The sequence below is a fragment of the Panthera onca genome, chromosome E3 (genome assembly GCF_046562875.1).
Source record: "Panthera onca isolate mPanOnc1 chromosome E3, mPanOnc1 haplotype 2, whole genome shotgun sequence".
Classification (NCBI taxonomy): Eukaryota; Metazoa; Chordata; class Mammalia; order Carnivora; family Felidae; genus Panthera; species Panthera onca.
In genome coordinates, this window is record NC_138354.1 from 13,407,856 (window position 1) to 13,426,922 (window position 19,067).

The window sequence follows — 19,067 nt, forward strand, 5'->3', positions numbered from 1 at the left end:
GAAACGAAGCCCTTTTCAGACAAGATCAGGCATGTTCAGGGTGGTATGGCCATAGACATGAAGCCCTTTTCAGAATGTGCTATGGATTATTACATTTCACTTCAGAGTGTCCCAGTCGTGTTGCCACCAGTGATAAATGAAGATGCCCACCGAAAAGTCACACCTCTGTGGTTTCCCTCTTTTGAAAAAGACATTTCACCATGTAAAACTCCTTCCTTATGTATGATTTATAATAATGTAGGTATGAGTTCATAAAAATATTGAATTTGGATTCTCTCCAATTTCCCTTTTAGTAGAAAGGCTCAAGTTCAGTAACAAATTCTACTTGGAATTTCCTTGGGTAAAATGATATACTTTGATTACTTAAATTCATGACAAGTAACACATAGACATTAATTAATTAAAACACTTGTTAAAACCTTGAATACAGGGATTTAGCTTGACAGTGCAGTTTAAAAATCAAATAAGGCAGACCTACACTGGCCTCCTTGGAGATGACCGTCGGTGGGAAACATGGACTTTAAACAACATACATTAAGGGGTGCCTGGGTGGCTCAGTCGGTTAAGCGTCTGACTTCAGCTCAGGTCATGATCTCACAGTTTGTGAGTTCAAGCCCGCATCAGGCTCTGTGCTGACAGCTCAGAGCCTGGAGCCTGCTTCGGATTCTGTGTCTCCCTCTCTCTCTGCCCCTTACCCGCTCACGCTCTGTCTCTCTCAAAAATAAATAAACATTACCAAAAAAAATTAGCATATGTTAACATAAAGCGAGTTTTTTTTAATATATGAAATTTATTGTCAGATTGTTTTCCATACAACACCCAGTGCTCATCCCAAAAGGTGCCCTCTTCAATACTCATCACCTACCCTTCCCTCCCTCCCACCCCCCATCAACCCTCAGTTTGTTCTCAGTTTTTAAGAGTCTCTTATGCTTTGGCTCTCTCCCACTCTAACCTTTTCTTCTTTTTTTTTTCCTTCCCCTCCCCCATGGGTTTCTGTTAAGTGTCTCAGGATCCACATAAGAGTGAAAACATATGGTATCTGTCTTTCTCTGTATGGCTTATTTCACTTAGCATCACACTCTCCAGTTCTGTCCACGTTGCTACAAAGGGCCATACTTCATTCTTTCTCATTGCCACGTAGTACTCCATTGTGTATATAAACCACAATTTCTTTATCCATTCATCAGTTGATGGACATTTAGGCTCTTTCCACAATTTTGCTATTGTTGAGAGTGCTGCTATAAACATTGGGGTACAAATGCCCCTATGCATCAGGACTCCTGTATCCCTTGGGTAAATTCCTAGCAGTGCTACTTCTGGGTCATAGGGTAGGTCTATTTTTAATTTTTTTTTTAATTTTTTTTAATGTTTATTTATTTTTGAGACAGAGAGAGAGCATGAACGGGGGAGGGTCAGAGAGAGGGAGACACAGAATCCGAAACAGGCTCCAGGCTCTGAGCTGTCAGCACAGAGCCCGACGTGGGGCTTGAACTCACGGACCGCGAGATCATGACCTGAGCCGAAGTCGGCTGCTTAACCGACTGAGCCACCCAGGCGCCCCTATTTTTAATTTTTGAGGAACCTCCACACTGTTTTCCAGAGCAGCTGCACCAGTTTGCATTCCCACCAACAGTGCGAGAGGGTTCCCATTTCTCCACATCCTCGCCAGCATCTATAGTCTCCTGATTTGTTCATTTTGGCCTTGAGCGAGTTTTTAATTGTCCCATCTTTTCAAGCTGCTCTTCAATTCTATGGACATAAAGGCCTTAGAAAATATGTATAAATTGATTGAGTCTAAATTCTCAGATTTTAGGTCATTTCTAATAAAACATTTACATATAAGGTTTAAATCCAGTAAAAGAAAAGAGGACTAGCCAAGTAATAAAGAATTTGGGAGAGAGAAGACAATTATACCAGACAGCCTAGGACACCCCCCCCCCAAAAAAAAAAAAAAAAAAACAAATGGGCATAAAACTCAGCCAAGTTTCCTGCAGCCTGTACAAAAACTGGAAATTAGTCATTTTTTCCCTTTGCAGTTTTTATTTTATTATTTATTGAGATGAACCATCAAAGTTCATCAGAATAGGAAGTGCTTTCCTTGTCACTAAATGTTGAAAAGAAACTATAAACAAGGACTTGAAACAACAGACAGAGGACAGTGTCATGTTCAGAGCTTTGAGTAGGGTTCATACGAGAGAGAGAGGGAGGGAGGGAAGGAGGGAGAAATGATTTGTGTTCACCATTCTGTTGAGTATAAACTCAAGGCACAAGATTAAATTGTGGCTCTTTGCTGGCATTTCTGAGAGGAGCTGGGCACCAACTCTTTAAGTCTGTGGAGGTTTGATTGGCTGGGAGACAGAACTTGGAAATATCTGCATGGTCCCGAGACCGGTGGTTCTCCAACTTACCTCCACCAAAACAGCTTTCCTGCGAGCTACACTGAGCCATTTCACTGTCTGTAATCAAATGATGCTCTTTTTTCCACCAAAAAAAAAAAAAAAAAAAAAAAAAATGGGGAATAGAACCAAGTGAGTGAGTAAAACTACCTTAGATATAGGTTTTTCTAGTGCATATATTTGGTGAGCTTTGCCTTATCGTGTGATCAGGTAACAAATATGAATAGACAAACTATTAACCATGGATAAGATTTAGCTCAACACCTCGTTCTGAGGAGGACGCCATCTTTTATTTGTTTTTAAATATGTAACATAGTCATGTATTTTATGAGTCAAATTGTCCTGTTTCACATCACAAAATTAAACATATCAGGATTTAATGGTGTTCCATAACCATTATTAGCCCAGACGAGCTCATGATTTCCAGGTGTTCTGGTACATGAATCAGTTTGAAAACCTTGATGAGCATCAGTGCTGAGCACCTGAAGTGCAGCTATGCCCATAGGTGATCAGAAAGCTCTCCGGTAGCATCTGACTTTAGGAGCGGGGTTAGGAAACCTGACACTTTGTTATAAAAATGAAAGATCTCAAATAGCATGTTGCCCTCCTAAGGGGCCCGGAACAACCCCTGTGCAAGGCAGTCGTTAAAAATTAACAGCTTCTGTATCTGCCAGAGGCTTCCTTAGGCTCCAGATGTATGCGCTGAGCTTTACATACAGTATCTCTAAACCTCACCACAGCCTTGCAAGGTATCATCCATGTTTCACTGATGGGGAAACTGAGGCACAGAGAAGCTAAGTGACTTGACCAAGATCGCGGAGTTCAGAATGACCCAGCAGAACACCTCTAGATCTCTCTCTCTCTCTCTCTCTCTCTCTCTCTTTTAAGGTTTACTTTGATAAAGCCTGTGAAACAGGATTTTTCTTTTAATGCAGGTTTTGAATAGAATACACACATACACACACAAAGTAATTAAAAATCAGGGATTAAAAACAAACAAAAATAATATGGACCGCTTCACAAATTTGTCATCCTTGAGCAGGGGCCATCCTAATCTCTGTATCGTTCCAGTTTTCCTCTAGATAACTTACCTGCACTCCTTCCTCTACAGGCACTGCCCTGCAGTGATCAAGATTGGGTTCCTCAAAAAACTTAAAAATAGAACTCTCTTACCATCCAACAATTCACTTATGGGCATTTATCAGAAGAAAATAAATACACGAATTCAAAAAGATATATGCACCCCATGTTCCTCGTAGCAGTATTTATAACAGCCAAGATATGGAAGCAGCCCAAGGGTCCATCCACTGATGAATGTGTTAGAAGATGTGGTGTATATATACAATGGAATATCACTCAGCCATGAAAAAGAATGAAATCTTGCCATTTGCAACAACATGGATGGACCTACAGGGAATAATGCTAAGTGAAATAAGACAGAGAAAGATATATATGATTTCATTTGTATGTGGAATGTTTAAAAAACAAAACAAATATATAAACAAGACAGAAGCTGACTCATAATAAATACAGAGAATAAACTGGGGCTGCTAGAGGGGATGGGCAGGGGATGAGTAAAATAAGTAAAGGGAATTAGGAGGTATAAATTCCAAGTTATAAAATAAATAAGACCTGGGGGTGTAAGGTATGGCATAAGGAATATAGTCCATAATATTGTAATAATTTTGTATGGGGGCGCCTGGGTGGCGCAGTCGGTTAAGCGTCCGACTTCAGCCAGGTCACGATCTCGCGGTCCGTGAGTTCGAGCCCCGCGTCAGGCTCTGGGCTGACGGCTCGGAGCCTGGAGCCTGTTTCCGATTCTGTGTCTCCCTCTCTCTCTGCCCCTCCCCCGTTCATGCTCTGTCTCTCTCTGTCCCAAAAATAAAATAAAAAACGTTGAAAAAAAAAAAAATTAAAAAAAAAAAATAATAATTTTGTATGGTGACAGATGCTAACTCTACTTATTACGGTGAGCATTTATTTCATAATGCATATAACTGTCAAATGTCTATCTGTATACCTGACAATAATACAGTATATGTTGACTATACTTCAGTTTTTAAGTTAAAAAAATGGATTTCTAAAAGCAGTTTTGCATCTACACAAGTGCTGTAACATGATTGAAGTGCCATAAAATATAGGATATGACCTTTGCCTAGATGTATTTTTAGGGAAGGAGTTTCTATCTTTTAAAAAAAAATATTTACCTTTGAACATAACCTCAAAGAGTCATTGAGTTAATGACAGAAAGTCCCCTGGATAAGTAAGCAAAGTAACCTGTTGAATAAATAGTTTAGTCTTTTCTGTCTGTGTGCTGCTAAAAATAATTCTTTTACTTTGGCATAGAATTTTGGGGAGTTTTAAGCGAGGTATTAAATATAAAGTCAGTACAGGGGTGCCTGGGTGGCTCAGTCGGTTAGGTGTCTGACTTCGGCTCAGGTCACGATCTGACAGTTTGTGAGTTCGAGCCCCGCGTCAGGCTCTGTGCTGACAGCTCAGAGCCTGGATCCTGCTTCAGATTCTGTGTCTTCTTCTCTCTCTCTCTGTCCCTTCCCTGCTCATGCTCTCTCTCTCTCTCTCTCTCTCTCAAAAATAAACATTAAAAATTTTTAAAAAATAAATATAAAGCCAGTACTTGAACAGTATAAATACTTTGTGTTTTGTTGCCCATAACCCTCAGGCTGAAAATCATATACCCATCAAGGAGGGAGTCAATAATTGACCCAATAGGTGAGATGTTTGTATTTTCACAGTGTGCCAGTATGTAGTTTGATCTTTGTCCCTAGTGTATAATTCCTATTTAAAACATTTTGTTTGTTTGTTTGCTTATGTATTTATTTGTTTATTCGTTCATTTACGTATTTATGAGTGAGTAGGCTTCATACCCAATGCAGAGCCCGACATGGGGCTTGAACTCCTGACCGTGAGATCAAGACCTAAGCTGAAATCAAGAGTCAGATGCGTAACTGACTAACTGGCACCCAGGTGCCCCCCCCCAAATAATTTCCTTTTAAAAGGGCCTAAACATTTATTTGTATATAGCTCAATAAATATTTATCAACAGTGATTGAAACTTAGCTCAAGTATCTCTCATGATGATCTTGCCAAGCTTTAGTTGACTTAGACTTTGAAGTAAGGCTTGTGCTAGACTAAACTCCTGGTTATCAGATATGGGGCAACAACCAGGCATTCTCCATTCTGAAGGAAGAGTGAAGAGATGAGGGAATTTCACGTGAGCCCCAAGAGGTTTATTATTTTAATGTTCATTTATTTTTGAGAGAGAGAGAAAGAGCGTAAATGGGACAGGGAGAAAGAGAGAGAGAGAGGGAGACACAGAATCCGAAGCAGGCACCAGGCTCCAAGCTGTCAGCCTTGAGCCTGACACGGGGCTCAAACCCAAGAACCGTGAGATCCTGACGAGCCTAACCGACTGAGCCACCCAGGCACCCTGAGCCCCAAGAGTTTTAAAAAGTGTTCCGCAGGACATACTCCCATTTTGTTCATATTAATTCTCTGCCCTCGGCATTTCTGGGGATGTACTAGGAATCTAGAAAGGAAATACCCAGCCTCAAGGACACCAGTGGTAGAGTTTAGAGTATTTTAAGAGCCAAATGATCACCGTTACTCCTGTCTTGTCCATTTCTCAGATGGAGATTAGGTGGGAAAGGCTTATTTTTAGATAATAAAGCAGTTATTTAAAAACATGACTAAAGTTCTCCTTAGAACTAGCCCATGGGTTGCTTTTAAGTATTGAGCTGTGATTTTAAATATTGTCACCACTGCAGCCTTAAATTAGTCAAAACATGCAGACTGTTTAGCATACTGCCTAACACATATTAATTGCTCCATAAATATTACCTGTTCTTTACAGTAGTGGTTCTCAACTGGTTTACAGAGGCACCAGTGTATCTTTCTCCCTTCTCAGGCCCTGACATATCTGTCTATATGTTTAAAACAATGATCTCAGTAGATGGCGCACACAGTGATCTCTCAGTTGGCTGACATCAGACATGAGAGACACCGCGTAATGCCAAGTCTTTGTTTACTAGTTAGGGACAGTGCCTCTTGGGTCTGGAGAAGGAGCGCACTGAGCGACTCCCGTTCACAAAGGCTTATGTTTAGAAAGACACACCTGGTGAGCCGTGAGTTAATTACCACTGCTTTTTATAGGCCCCGTGAAGATGCATGGCTGTTCCGCAGTAGTAATTACATCATAAGTATTGGGCCTTCTTTAGAACATCTGGAGGCCTGCGAGTACAAAGCGGTTGAGAACCCTCAGTTTAGAACTAGGGGGGTAGGTTCTTGTCTGTAGGAGTAAAAGGAATTTATTTCTTGTCTTACAGTTTTATACTGCTTTCATCTACCTCTAGCCTCAGAAAAGCCCTTTCTCAGAAAAAGTGACTCAAATAGAAACCTGCCTTTTTCGTAAAAAAAAAAAAAAAAAAAAAAAAGTCTATTTATTTTGAGAGAGCGTGCAAGCGAGCAGAAGTGGGGGAGGGGCACAGAGAGAGGGAAAGAGAGAGAATCCCAAGCAGGCTGCACGCAATTGGCACCGAGCTCGATACCAGGCTCAGTCTGACAAACCCTGAGATGATGACCGGAGTCAGACACTTAACCGACTGAACCACCCAGCTGCCCCCAAATCTGCCTTATTTGCCTATGCTGTACCTTATGTCTCTAATATCATTCTCTTTGCACCAGATGTCTGATTATTGTTCAAATACTCAATGTACTGCTGAAGGCTCAGATCATTTAGAGGAGTTGCAGGTACTGTAAAGAACACAGGAGGAAGTCTTTATCCTGTCGCACGGTAGCTGGTTGGAACCCATGATTTACATCTAAAATGTTGCTACTGTTTTTACATCGTCCTTAAAGGAGGAGAGTGTGAAGGGTTATGATTACAGTAAAACTTATTAAAGCAGGTGCATCAACAGGAAAAGAAACCATTGTCCTTTCAACTCAGTCCCATTTCATAAATGGCATATCAGTTCCTTAGTGATTCAGAAACTTGGCTCCTGTTTGCAGCCTGTTGCCTCTCTCTACTCTTTGCCCACAGACCTGAGAGGGGAGAGGTTAAGTGACAGAGGAATTAAAGCTCTAAGGCAAATGAAGTTCATATATTTTTACTTAAGGATCTAGACACTCCAAGATGGGATCAAAATTGTCACTTAAATCTTGACCAGAATAGTGGCTCTCTTTCTGTTGCAGTGAGTGGAAGGAAACGTTATCTGCCTATGGTGCTTTACTAACTGGTTAAATAGCCTATTGAAATGTAGGAAAAGGAGATGAAAACAAACTGCATCTTTATTTATAGGGCAAGATCTTTGCACGTGGATGCTGTAAAGCCTTTGCTCCTGGGCGGAGAGACGAAGCGTAACAGGGATTGGAAGCTTACTTCAAGTGTGGGGCAAAGGGCGGGGGGAGTATGAAAGGAGAAGGGGGACCGAAGGAATGGATTCTTCACCCCTCAGTAAGTAGGCCTAGCCCAGGCGGGAGACTGCAGAGTGGTCCGAGTGGACCACAAGACCTCTACGCCCCTCTGAGTTCTCCCCTGGTCCTCAGCCTGTTCAGAAGACCAGTTTCAGGAACATCAGAGGGAAATAAAACACCAAACACAGCTTTCTTTGGCTGTATTGGCTCCTGATACAACCTACAGAAGATAATTTTGTTTTTCCTTTAGAATTTTTGTCATGCCAAGGTGCTTTTTATTGCAATAAAAGTTTCAAACTGTTACACAAATAAGATAAAGCACCTTTTAAAATAAGGTGACAGGCTCTTCCTACTTCGGCTCTCTTGATTTTTGTTGAAAACTGAAGTTCACTGAGTCTTACCAGTTAAGAATATGTAAATTCAAAAAGTTGTTCCCACAGTTCTCCCTCTCCAAAGGACTGTTGTGAGCTGTGTGTGCTGTTTCTAGATGTTGTGCTTCAGTCCAGCAGCTTTTCTAAACTTTAGGTTGTGGTTTAGTGGCTGAGGATGGGACACAAAGCCTGTTGGTCCTCTTGTCCTCATCTGTACCACGGGGACAGCCAAGATCACCTGAGTCGCAGGCCTGAGGACGTACTGAGGTAATGCGGGGAAGACCTACGACCACCGTCTGGGTCACGGTCAGTGCTCAGGTATTGGTTGTCACTGTTTGACACGGCTTCCTCATCATTCACTTTATTCTCAATCCCATGTCTCCATTCTCCGTTCTTGTTTCCCAGGGATCTCCTACTCCTTATTGCCGGAGAACATTTGTTTACGTTTCACTTAACTTTTAAAGTTTTAATTCCAGTACAGCTACCATAGTGTGTTACATTAGTTTCAGGTGTACAATATGGTGATTCAACAACCAGAGAACATTTTTAATGCTTCCCCCTTTTTTGGTGCTGCTGTGGCTGACCCCAGTGTGATACAAATGCTTTGAAAATGGACCCTGAATGTGTTCTAGGGCTTATCAGGAATCTTTGAAAAAAGAGAATCAGAGTAAGCAAGCCCGTATATTTCATCAAATCTTACTTTCTGTCTGTGACTTATGGTAACTTTACTTTGGAGATACCTGACTACTTTGGAAGTATGCACACCAGCTTACCTGAATTCGGAAGATTGGGTGTCGTTAAAGGAAGGCGTGGCTGCATGGGAGGGTGGGACGTAAACACACTGTTGAAAGTGAAATTGATGTTTCAGTGCTGATGGGTAAGCAGTGCAGGGGGTCGGAGGGCCCTGAACGGGGGGGCTGGAGACCAGATTCTAGGCCAACATGGCTGACATCTTCTGAGCCTCTCTTCACCTATCAAATGGGACGTTTGGATTAGATTGTCTCAACGGTCCCTTTGTGCCTTAGTATTTTCTAATTTTGGCATCTATGTCATCAGTACTGGTGTCCACGTTTTCAAGTTGTATAAGTTTAAAAAGTAACTGGGTAAAATGCTGAAGCAAAGCCTAGTCAGGGTCAGTGGGAGAGTGTTGAAGAGTCTCCCAGTCCCAGTAATGAGGGTTGTTTCTCCTTCCTTCCCCGTACCCAGGCTCCCCAGAAGGTAAAAGTAAAGAAATGAAGTCCATCTTCTGTGTATTTTCAAAATAAAAGAACTATTACTTCCATTTTAATAATAGAGTTTTTGTGTATTTAATATAGGCAGTGATTTGGCCTCCAGCTGAGTTTAGATTTGAAGAGAGGAGAATATTAAACCCTATCAGCCAACCCATAAGCCAATTAAGTATTTCTAAGCTGGCAGAATGTGGGGAGGAATCCTTTTTTTTTTTTCTCCACCAGTACTCACAATTTTTTGTTTTAATGAGATAAAAATAGCGTCTTTGAAAAGGTGGTACCGAAAGTAGGTGACAGCAAAGGATGGCCCTACGGTGAGACCAGTGTGTAGGTCAGAGTTCAGACAAAGGCAGTTTGAGGGCCTGGAACAGTGCTGTCCAACAGAACCTTCTGTAATGATGAAAATGCTCCACACTAACAGGGTAGCCACAAGTAACATGTGGCTGAATGTGGCTAGTGTGACCAGTTCCTGAATTTTTAAATCTTATTTAATTTTGATGGATTTGGGTTCCAGTAGCCACATGTGGCTAACAGCATGGGCAGTACAAGACTAGAATGAAATAGATTTTGACATACACTCTCATGTATCAGAAAATTCCCAAAGAGCATCAGATTGCTGCCGTTGTGTGTATGATTGATTTGGAGCTAAAAGAACGTCTAAAGAGCTCTCCTGTGTAAGAGAATTACATTTCTACTTTGTCGTTTCAGAGGGGAAAAAAAAAAAAAAGAAACAAGACCGCTTGAGAGTGATTGCAGGGCAACATATTCAGGCGTAATATAAGAAGTTTCCTTACAGACACTCACATGAAATTATAGTCAGGTGTCTTAAAACGTAAGGATACCGCCCCCACTTCTAGCTGCCACCGGTTCTAAGAGTAGTCAAGGCTAGCTTGGCGACAGTGAGCAGGGATAGACTGTTTCCTCATCAATAAAATGAAGAGTCTAGGACTTGTCCTACCCTCCCCACGCATGTCACCAGTTGCTAAGGATGAGAAGAAGTCGTGTTTTCACAAGTGCTCTGAAACCACCAAAGGTGTGTTATTAAGCTTTACTATTATTAGGTTAAAGACATTGATTAATGGACTTTATGTACTTGGAGTCACCTTCAGGCTGCTTCTAAGAAAAGCAGAAATGTTCTTTAGGATCCTGAACCCAAGCCCCCTAGTTTCAGTAAACATGCCTCCCGCCACCCCATGAATATAGCAAGTGGCACTGGCCATTCAGTCATTGATCTTAATTTTTTCAGTGATTATTTCACCCGGAGAGGATGCCAAAAGTGGCACTCGTGCCTTTCCAGATACCTAGAAGATTCCTGATAGTAAGCAAATGGATGAACGCACAGTAGTTAGGCTGTGGTCGATGCTCTCACTGCTGAGACAGCCGGTTAGTACTTAGAGCATCAATCAGCCGCGGGGCCTGCTGGTTCCTCCTGTTGGATGTAACATTCATGGAAAAGGAGCCTTATAGGTAACGTCACAGCAGAGGCCTTAAATTGCAGAGAATTTCTACCAGCCTCGTGAACCAGGGCATGGCACGGGATCCATGGGCCCCGCCCATCCTCCCGTGGAGACGTGAGGAGGGCAGGACTGTGAGCCTGGAGCACAGCCACCCAGCGGCGGGCTGGGGCCCTTGGCAGAGCTTCCACGGAATTCGTCAGCCGTGTGTGAACACTTAGACGCTGCACCTCTTCCTTTGTGGGGGCGCCCATTATCTGGTTCCGAAAGACGATGGCAGGCCTCAGGCTCGCGTTGGTCGACCCTGCTTTCTGTCTAAGCAGGAGGACATTTCCTTGTCCTTCCTCTTGTTAAAATGGTAAACGCACAGTGCTGTCATTAGGGTGGAGCCCCTCCGCTCCTAAGGACAGGAGGGAACCCGACTCCCCCCTTTCCTGCCGGCTTCCTCCCTTTCCATGTTTTCTCATGCCTGCACTCGGAGCAGATGTGTCTTTATTTACGTGTTGAGAGACTGTCGCGTGCTCATAAAAGCTCCAGATAACACTGCACAACTCCCATTTTGCACCCTGCAATTGATCCCTGTCCTACATACCCTTCTCTGGAGACTAACGATATCCACCCGGACACAAGGCTGGTGGAAAGAAAACTCAGCCTCGTTTCACAGATGGCTCGTTTCATCCGTGGCATGTGTGTGCCTGTGGATGCTCTTGCCCGTACTTTCTTCTCAGCCCAGACTGACGCGGGCATGGGTTACGTTGCTGGAGAAAATCAGCTTTCTACACCAGTTGTATTGGATGCAAATGTCCAGCTCTGGCTGGACTCCGGGGCCAAGTAGTCACTCCTTCTCAGTGTCCGGAGTGGTTGCTCCAGGCTTTTCCCTTTCATCTGAAACCCTCTAGTCCAGACTCTCTCTGCACCTCATTATCCATGGGTAGCCCTACCAAGAACACCAAGGCTGCCCAGTAAGATCATCCTTGACTTCTGTCTTCTGCATTTAACAGTTTTTGTCAGAATCATTATTCATGTTTGCATCGTTCCCTCTGCTGTCAGAGCAGAATGCATTTCTTTTTTCATTCCCAAGGTCAAAACCATGTTCTTCAGCCAACCCCACTGTCTCCTCCAAGGCCTTGTCACATCCATCGTTTCTTTCCCTTTGTCTTCTCCCTCCTCTCAGCTAATGAGCTTGAGCAAGTTTTCTCCAGTCCTTAAAAAAACTAAAACGCTTGGGTCTCTTGGGTCTCTCCTCTCTTTCAAAGTCCAGGGATTTGGTACTTGCCGTCATCCTTTCTTCATAACCTCCGAAGGAGGAACTGTATCCTGTTGTGCTAAGAAAACTGTTGCTTAGCACCCACCAGTGGGTTTCTGATCAAGGTCTGGTGATGGGGGCAGCATTCTGCCTGGGTGGTGCCCTGCTCGTCCTCGAGCTCTGTCACCCATGGCTCTCCTGACTCTGCCCGCCCTTTTGATCCTTTTCACTACCTTCATCAGGCCCTGCCCTCTTCCTCCTTAGATATCTGTGAACCCTGTGTCAGTAGAGAATGTTACTTCCTGGCACGGCTGGGAGAGTCAGATAGACCTGCCTCAGATCCTGGCGTGGCTCCACCACTTATTTAGCTCTGGAAACTTGAGTCAAGTTACTGGATTTTTCTGAGTATGTTTTCTCATACTGACTTCAGAGGGTTGTGAGGATAAAATTAGCAGACACATGACAAGTGCTTTGCTTCATTCCTAGCTAACTGCTTCTCACTTTGCTTTCTTTTCTCTGACTGCCATGCCCTCACTTTCCATCTTTATCCTTTCTGTCCCTGGCCTCCCTCTGGAGCCTCAAAGCCACATCATCAGCCACCTGCTGGATGCCTTTCTCAAATAGAAATCTTCATTCCTTTCTCCCAAAGCAGGTTTCTCCTACCCCGACTCAGCCTGGCAGCCTCCCAGGGTTGAGACATGATATGTTTCACCTTCTCTCTCTCTTACCCTCTTAACCAGTCAGTCAACAAGCCATGCCCCATACTCCAGCCCCCTGGGTTCTTGGGTCTGGATGTTTCTTTAAAAAAAAAATTTTTAATGTTTATTTTTGAAAGAGAGAGAGAGAAAGAGAGAGACCAGCGGAGGGGCAGAGAAAGAGGGAGACACAGAATCTGAAACAGGCTCCAGGCTCCGAGCTGTCAGCACAGAGCCCGATGTGGGGCTTGGACCCCTGAACCACAAGATCATGACCTGAGCTGAAGTCAGACGCTTAACTGACTGAGCCACCCAGGTGTACCCCTGGACTTTTCATTCTTAATGCCACAGTTATGGTTAAGGGTCCTTTTACCTCCAGCTTCGATTATTGTCCTGGCCTCCAAAGTGCCCCTCATCTTTATTTCATTGCAAACATTCTTCCTAACGCTGTGCACATCCGATCATGTCATTGCCTGTGCAGATGGTCCCCTGTTGCACTCTTCTATTCCCTGTGAACTTTTGACTGAAGGTTCCATAGCCAATCTGTAGTTCAGGGGTAGAGCTGGAAGAATAGCTGATACTATGCATAAAGTTAGAACTCAGTAAATGCTGAATAAATATAGTGTAAAATAAAGCAAAATCAGTAGTATAGTAAGGCATAATGTCATAAGAATTGCTTTGGTGATAAGTGGTCAATTAATTAAAAGTTAGCTCTCGATATATCCTACCGAATTCATTGTAGAATAGTCTATGCCTTGATCCCCATTTGCACTTGAAGCTTATTAAAAGAGGAAAATGGATTGGACAGATGAGTGGGGGGTCTCCACAGGGCATCAACAGGCTTCCTTCGGGCCCCACCTAGCCTGTGTGAGGCCACCCTCTGTACACTTCTTCCAGCCAGTGCTCAAAGGACCAGGTCCACATTCTTGACATGGGTGTTTTGATCCTAAGGAGACCATCTTTGATAAACTCAAAATCGAGTACAAGACTGATGATGAACTCAGAACCTTGCCAAATTTAGTACCAGACTGAAATTGGGTCCCTGGAAAAATTGTGATAGTTTGTAACTCAAGTCTGTTGTGGACACAAGAAAGCACACTTTCTGGTGCCCTGAGCCCCCACCTCCCCGTGTCTCACACGCTCTTCCCCACCCCTGACCCTCAGCACTCCAGGCAAGAAAACAGTGATGTTTCTGCATCTGGAAGCATGTTCTATGTGAGAAGAGGCCAGTGGAAGGGGATTTGATGTGTGAATGACAGATCCCCACGTAACACTACTGGGGGGCACTTGATCTGACCGGTTTGAAGCTGAAAACTTACCAGGTCATACTGGAAATGGTTGCCGCTGGGCATGGCTTTCATCCTTGTTTATCTTCTTAAAAAAAAAAACCTTACCGAAGGGTTTGGGTTTTTGTTTTGGGTTTTTTTGTGGGGTTTTTTTTGTTTTGTTTTTGGTTTTGTGCAAATCATACTTTTTCGTGTGTGTGTGTGTGTGTGTGTGTACGTACATGTGTGCAAGAGCATTTGTATATTCCTTTTTCATGTTACTTGTCACTGCAGGGCAAGGTTGTAACCTTGTGATGCAGATTGTGTCTTAATGAATTCATCATTTGCCATGGGAAAGAGATGTTTCTTTAAATGGTGAAAAAACATTTTCTAACAATATTATAGAAACATTGCATTGAAAATAATAGCTAATATTTTGAGCAACTGTGACATGTTAGCTACCACCTTAAAGACTTCATGCATTAGCTCATTTACTCCCCAGAAGAATCCATTATTGCTGATTTTCCCATTGAGATTTGAGAAACTGAAACAGAGGAAACTTAAGTACTTTGCCTGAGGTCACACATTTAGGTAATGAGAGATTCAGGATTCGAACTCAGGTGGAGGTTCTAGCTCCCGCCCAGTTGGTCCTACTATTTCCAGAAAATATTCCTGAGCATTATTAGTGGGTACAAGCCTGGAACACTGAGGGCTTACTTACTCAGGGTTCTCTCAGGCTGGTGCATTGCCTGAGGGAAAGATACCCAAGACCCAAGATGTGGCCCTTGCCTTCAAGGTCATTACTGTCTGGTGGTTCTAGGGGAGGGCTGAGTCTGTCTTATTTATTGGTAAATCCCCATTGCTGAGCACAGTGTAGACATATAGGGGGTGCTCAACAAAATTTTACTGAATCAAATCAGTATAGATTCCAAAAGGCTAATTTGGCTTCAGAATTGTCAGGGTTGAACCAGGATTACTTGATAATAAAGGCGAATCTGAGACTTCTGAAATGTAGCAGTCATGACTTCCTGCTTCTTTAGAAACACCAATGGTGGAAGGGAGGATGTGGTGGTTGAATTACTGTTCTTACCACTGCAGTATTTTTAAACTCTTTCAAGGGTTACTGGATGCTCCCTGGCTCCTGTATGATTTATAAATCTATTATTCATGTCACAGAGAGATTTTAATGCTGGAGAACCATCAGGTGAACTCAATCATATAGTGTAATGTGTGGGAGGTTACCAAGGTTGAGGGGGACAGAAAAAGAAAATGATTAATTCACAGGTAGAACACAGGACAGAAGGACAGAAAAGGGGGAGGGGGGAGGGCTGGAGGCCAGTTAGGAGGACACTGCAGAGACCAGTGTAAGGAGCAAAGACATGCGTCCGAGCAGAGGTGCGATGAAGAGTGTACAGGGAAAATGAACAGGAGCCACTGGCTCCACAGGAAGACTGAGGCTCAGGATGAAGCATTGAATACAGTCATCCATTGATGACGACCTAAGAACCTGAAAGTACGGGCCTTTGTCCTAAAGCCACCATTTCATGTTGGATGAGTTCAGAGTGGGAAGGCGTTTTCAGGCCACCCCCATGTCGTTGATGGAGAGCGCGTTTGGACCGTGAGTGCTATTTCGCATTCTCAGTGTGGAGACAGTTAAGAACCAGGGGAGAAGGATGATGGGGGTGGGAGGGCTGCTTGTTGTAGAGGGGGCAGGGGAGGGGTGGGAACGTCAGCAGGTAGTGCAGTTTTGCCAGGGAGTGTTCTTAGAGAAGTAGGACGCAGCCCCCCTTCTCATGAAAACATTTTACTGCCCTCATCCGCTCAGCAAAACCGCTGCATCTAGACACCTGGTGTTTGATTTGGACTTGGTGTTTATTCCGCGTGAAAATGCGGACAGAAAGTGGATGTTTTATGTACTGTCTCTTTTCAAGCAGGATGGAAGGGGCTTGTAAAAGTGGTTTCCACGGCATAACCTAGCATTTTAAAGATTTATGGAACAAGTGTCCACTTACAGGTTCATTTAAGTTTTACAAAACATTTCTGCTTCTGCCTTGCCATGTCGGCAAAAGATTCTGGGATTTAAATAAATAGAACCTGGTAGGATATAATAAAGTGCAAAAAAACTTATGATGCATCAAGTTACTACTGAAAGGAATATTGAGGCCCAAGTGACCTCCTTCCTGATGTCTCCTGAACACAAGACAGCTTTAATCTTTAGGTTCTGTGTTACTCAAATAAGCCGAGGAATTTGTGACTTGGGGGATGCTGCCAAGGATAGCCACCAAAGATAATGATCGTATTTCAGATCGGCACTTCTGTGTTAATGAAAGGAGACAGGTGAGGGTGCAGAACAGAAGTTTTAATAGCGCTTGACCCTCGTTCTTTCCTTAGAGTTTCTCAACCCAGCTGACCCGGTGACGTTTTTAAAAAATAAACAGTTTCAAGCGCATTAGTAGGCAGAATTTATTGTGGTGAGACAGGGAGCGAGTAGCAGTGGAAGTCAGGGAAGCCTGTGGACATCAAAACTCGTGTTTGCTAAGTCCCTCCTGTGTTCACTGTTGTGGAGATTTTAGTGAAAACAAAATCGGGTCTGTGCCAAGCTCAGAAGGTGTATTTGCTCTGTCTTTGTTCGTTCTTCTTGGTTTTCCCAGGGCCCAGAACTCTTAGCACCTTAGCAGCAAATGTCTATTGAATGATGGCTTTGGAAGGAAGCTCTAGAAAACACTAGGCATACAATCTTAATAAATTACATTGTAATGCCTTCATCTCATCCTTCCGTCTGGCCCAAGTAACTGGTCCTTGAAAATTTCCCTGAAGGAGCTTTTCTTTTACTGTGGAAGCCGGATGAAAGAATAAGTGAGTGGTAAAGGAACAAATGAGTAAAAGAAAACTCTCTCTTGTTCAATCCTTAAACCAAATTATCCTAAACTTGCTCATTAAGACTTGCTTAGCTATGCTTTTTCTACCACGTCCCTAAGCATTTTAATCTTTTATTAATTATTCAACCTCCATATTGCTTTAGGTGAATTAGAGACTTGACACAGCTTGAAATGCAGGAAGTTTCTTTTTTGTTTTCCTCCACAACTATATGCAGCCAGCTAGAAACTTTGTCCTGTTGGTAGTTCTGTTTCAGCGAGCCTCAGTCCAAACTAGAAATTAAGCCACAGAGGTTGTTATGGCATCGTCCTCAGGAAGGCACTGGTGTCAGAAAAGAACATTCTTCATTCAGCCCCGGTATGGTCTTTGGACCCTTCCATTTGTGTGCAGAAGGAAGCACATCGATGGTTCGTAAAACCTGGCTGTAACTGTGCAGACCACCTTCACATCTGTGTTAGAGCTATTGTCTGAGAGTAAAGTTGGCTATCCATCGTGGGATGTATACAACAGCCAGACCTCCCAACACGTGTTACATCTGTCTTTATTTCGGATCATGGCATTTATGGAGATGATTAGGGACAGCTTATTTGAACTGAGATCCAGAGAGCTTACTTACTTATTTAGCAAATATTTGTTGAACGCCTACTGTGTGCTGTATGATACTAGGGAATAAAATTATAGACAAACAGTCCCTATCCTCGAGGAGTAAGTAAGTAGTCTAGCATATAAATTCAACAGGAGACAGCTTCCAGGATTGCAAAGTGGTAGTTTGGGCAGAGGGACTGGGTCTTGGAAGGAAAGAGGAAGAAGACATGGTGAATGTGGACCAAGGCTGGCGGCACGGAGGCTCCAGAGTCCCCTGGAAATGCTAGTGTTGGATGTGGAGGGGCCATCTCGAAATGTCTTATCCAGAGCGTCCAGGGGCTGTGGGTTGATGATCCCACTGGGATGGGTAGGGGAGGAAGAATCAGTGCACTGGGGCCAGGGTCTGTCCTCCATCCCGTCCTTCTCCAGGGATGGGATGACAGGTACTCCAGAAACCAACATGACACCAGCTTAGTAAAGACAGGCGGTAAACACCTTCCAGTGGCTGTCTTAATCTGGATGCTTGCTACTGTATTTTAACAACATGATGGCATTTACCGTAGGAATGGTTACATACCAGTCTAGGTACTTTATATGTATTTTGTTTTATCTTCACAACTTTGTAAGATAGGCAGTATTATTCACTGCCTAGACTTGTGACTAGAGAGTTAGGAGGTGTAGGCACTCTGATCTCTTTTAATCTGTTTCAGTGTGTTTTTACATTCTGATTACAAGCCACTAAATTGATTTAGTAGTTTGGAGCACCTTTGGGTGTTCTGTCAGACACCAAACAAACAATTTCTAACCACAGCGACTAAATCAGGCACTTCCAAGTTTGAGTAATTTATAAAGTAGAAAAAAATGTATGCGGCCAAATAACTATCCAAGCAGTTGGGACATGTCTGAAGTGAAACACTGTTTCCTGAAACATATCCAGTAAATGTACAACTATGTCACAAAAAGAGTTTATGCTCAAGATAATGTAATATGATGTATTTGTTCCCCAAGAACATTGCCCTAAAGTTTATGAAGCATCTCCATAATGAAGTTATTTGTTTCCGATGCTCTTTATGAAAATGAAATGTTCCCATGAACCCTGGAAAACTTGGTCAATCCAATTAGGGAAAAAATGAATTTTGTGTTGAGCATTTTAATCCCCAAATTAGCAGGGACATTCAACAACTGTAATAAATTCAAGGATTACTTGGAGACTGATTTAATCTTTAGATCTAATTTGATTGTCTTGTTTTAACATTTTGGATTTACAAGATTTATCGGACCAGCAAAATTGCCCTTGGCGTGGAAAAGCTTGAGCTTGGACCTTTTTTTTATCTTTTAAGGAAAACCGAAAATTCTTTGTAGGGATAATTTTTTACATGCATTATAGTGTGTATTCCTGTGGGAGAGACTTACCAAAAACTTGACAAAATGAACAGAAGGGAAAGTATTTCGAATTGGCCAACTGTAACATGTTCCACATGTATGGGGAATGGCATTTCAGTGGGTGAGGTGGAAGGAT

The 19,067-nt window shown here is 43.0% G+C and overlaps 1 protein-coding gene and 1 pseudogene across 4 annotated transcripts in view; one reads left to right on the forward strand and one right to left on the reverse strand.

The window, feature by feature from the left end:
• AUTS2 (activator of transcription and developmental regulator AUTS2) overlaps nucleotides 1-19,067 on the forward strand; it is a 1,119,628-nt gene that overhangs the window by 671,753 nt on the left and 428,808 nt on the right. The window lies entirely within an intron of this gene.
• Nucleotides 3,398-3,487, reverse strand: LOC132676401 (U6 spliceosomal RNA; annotated as a pseudogene).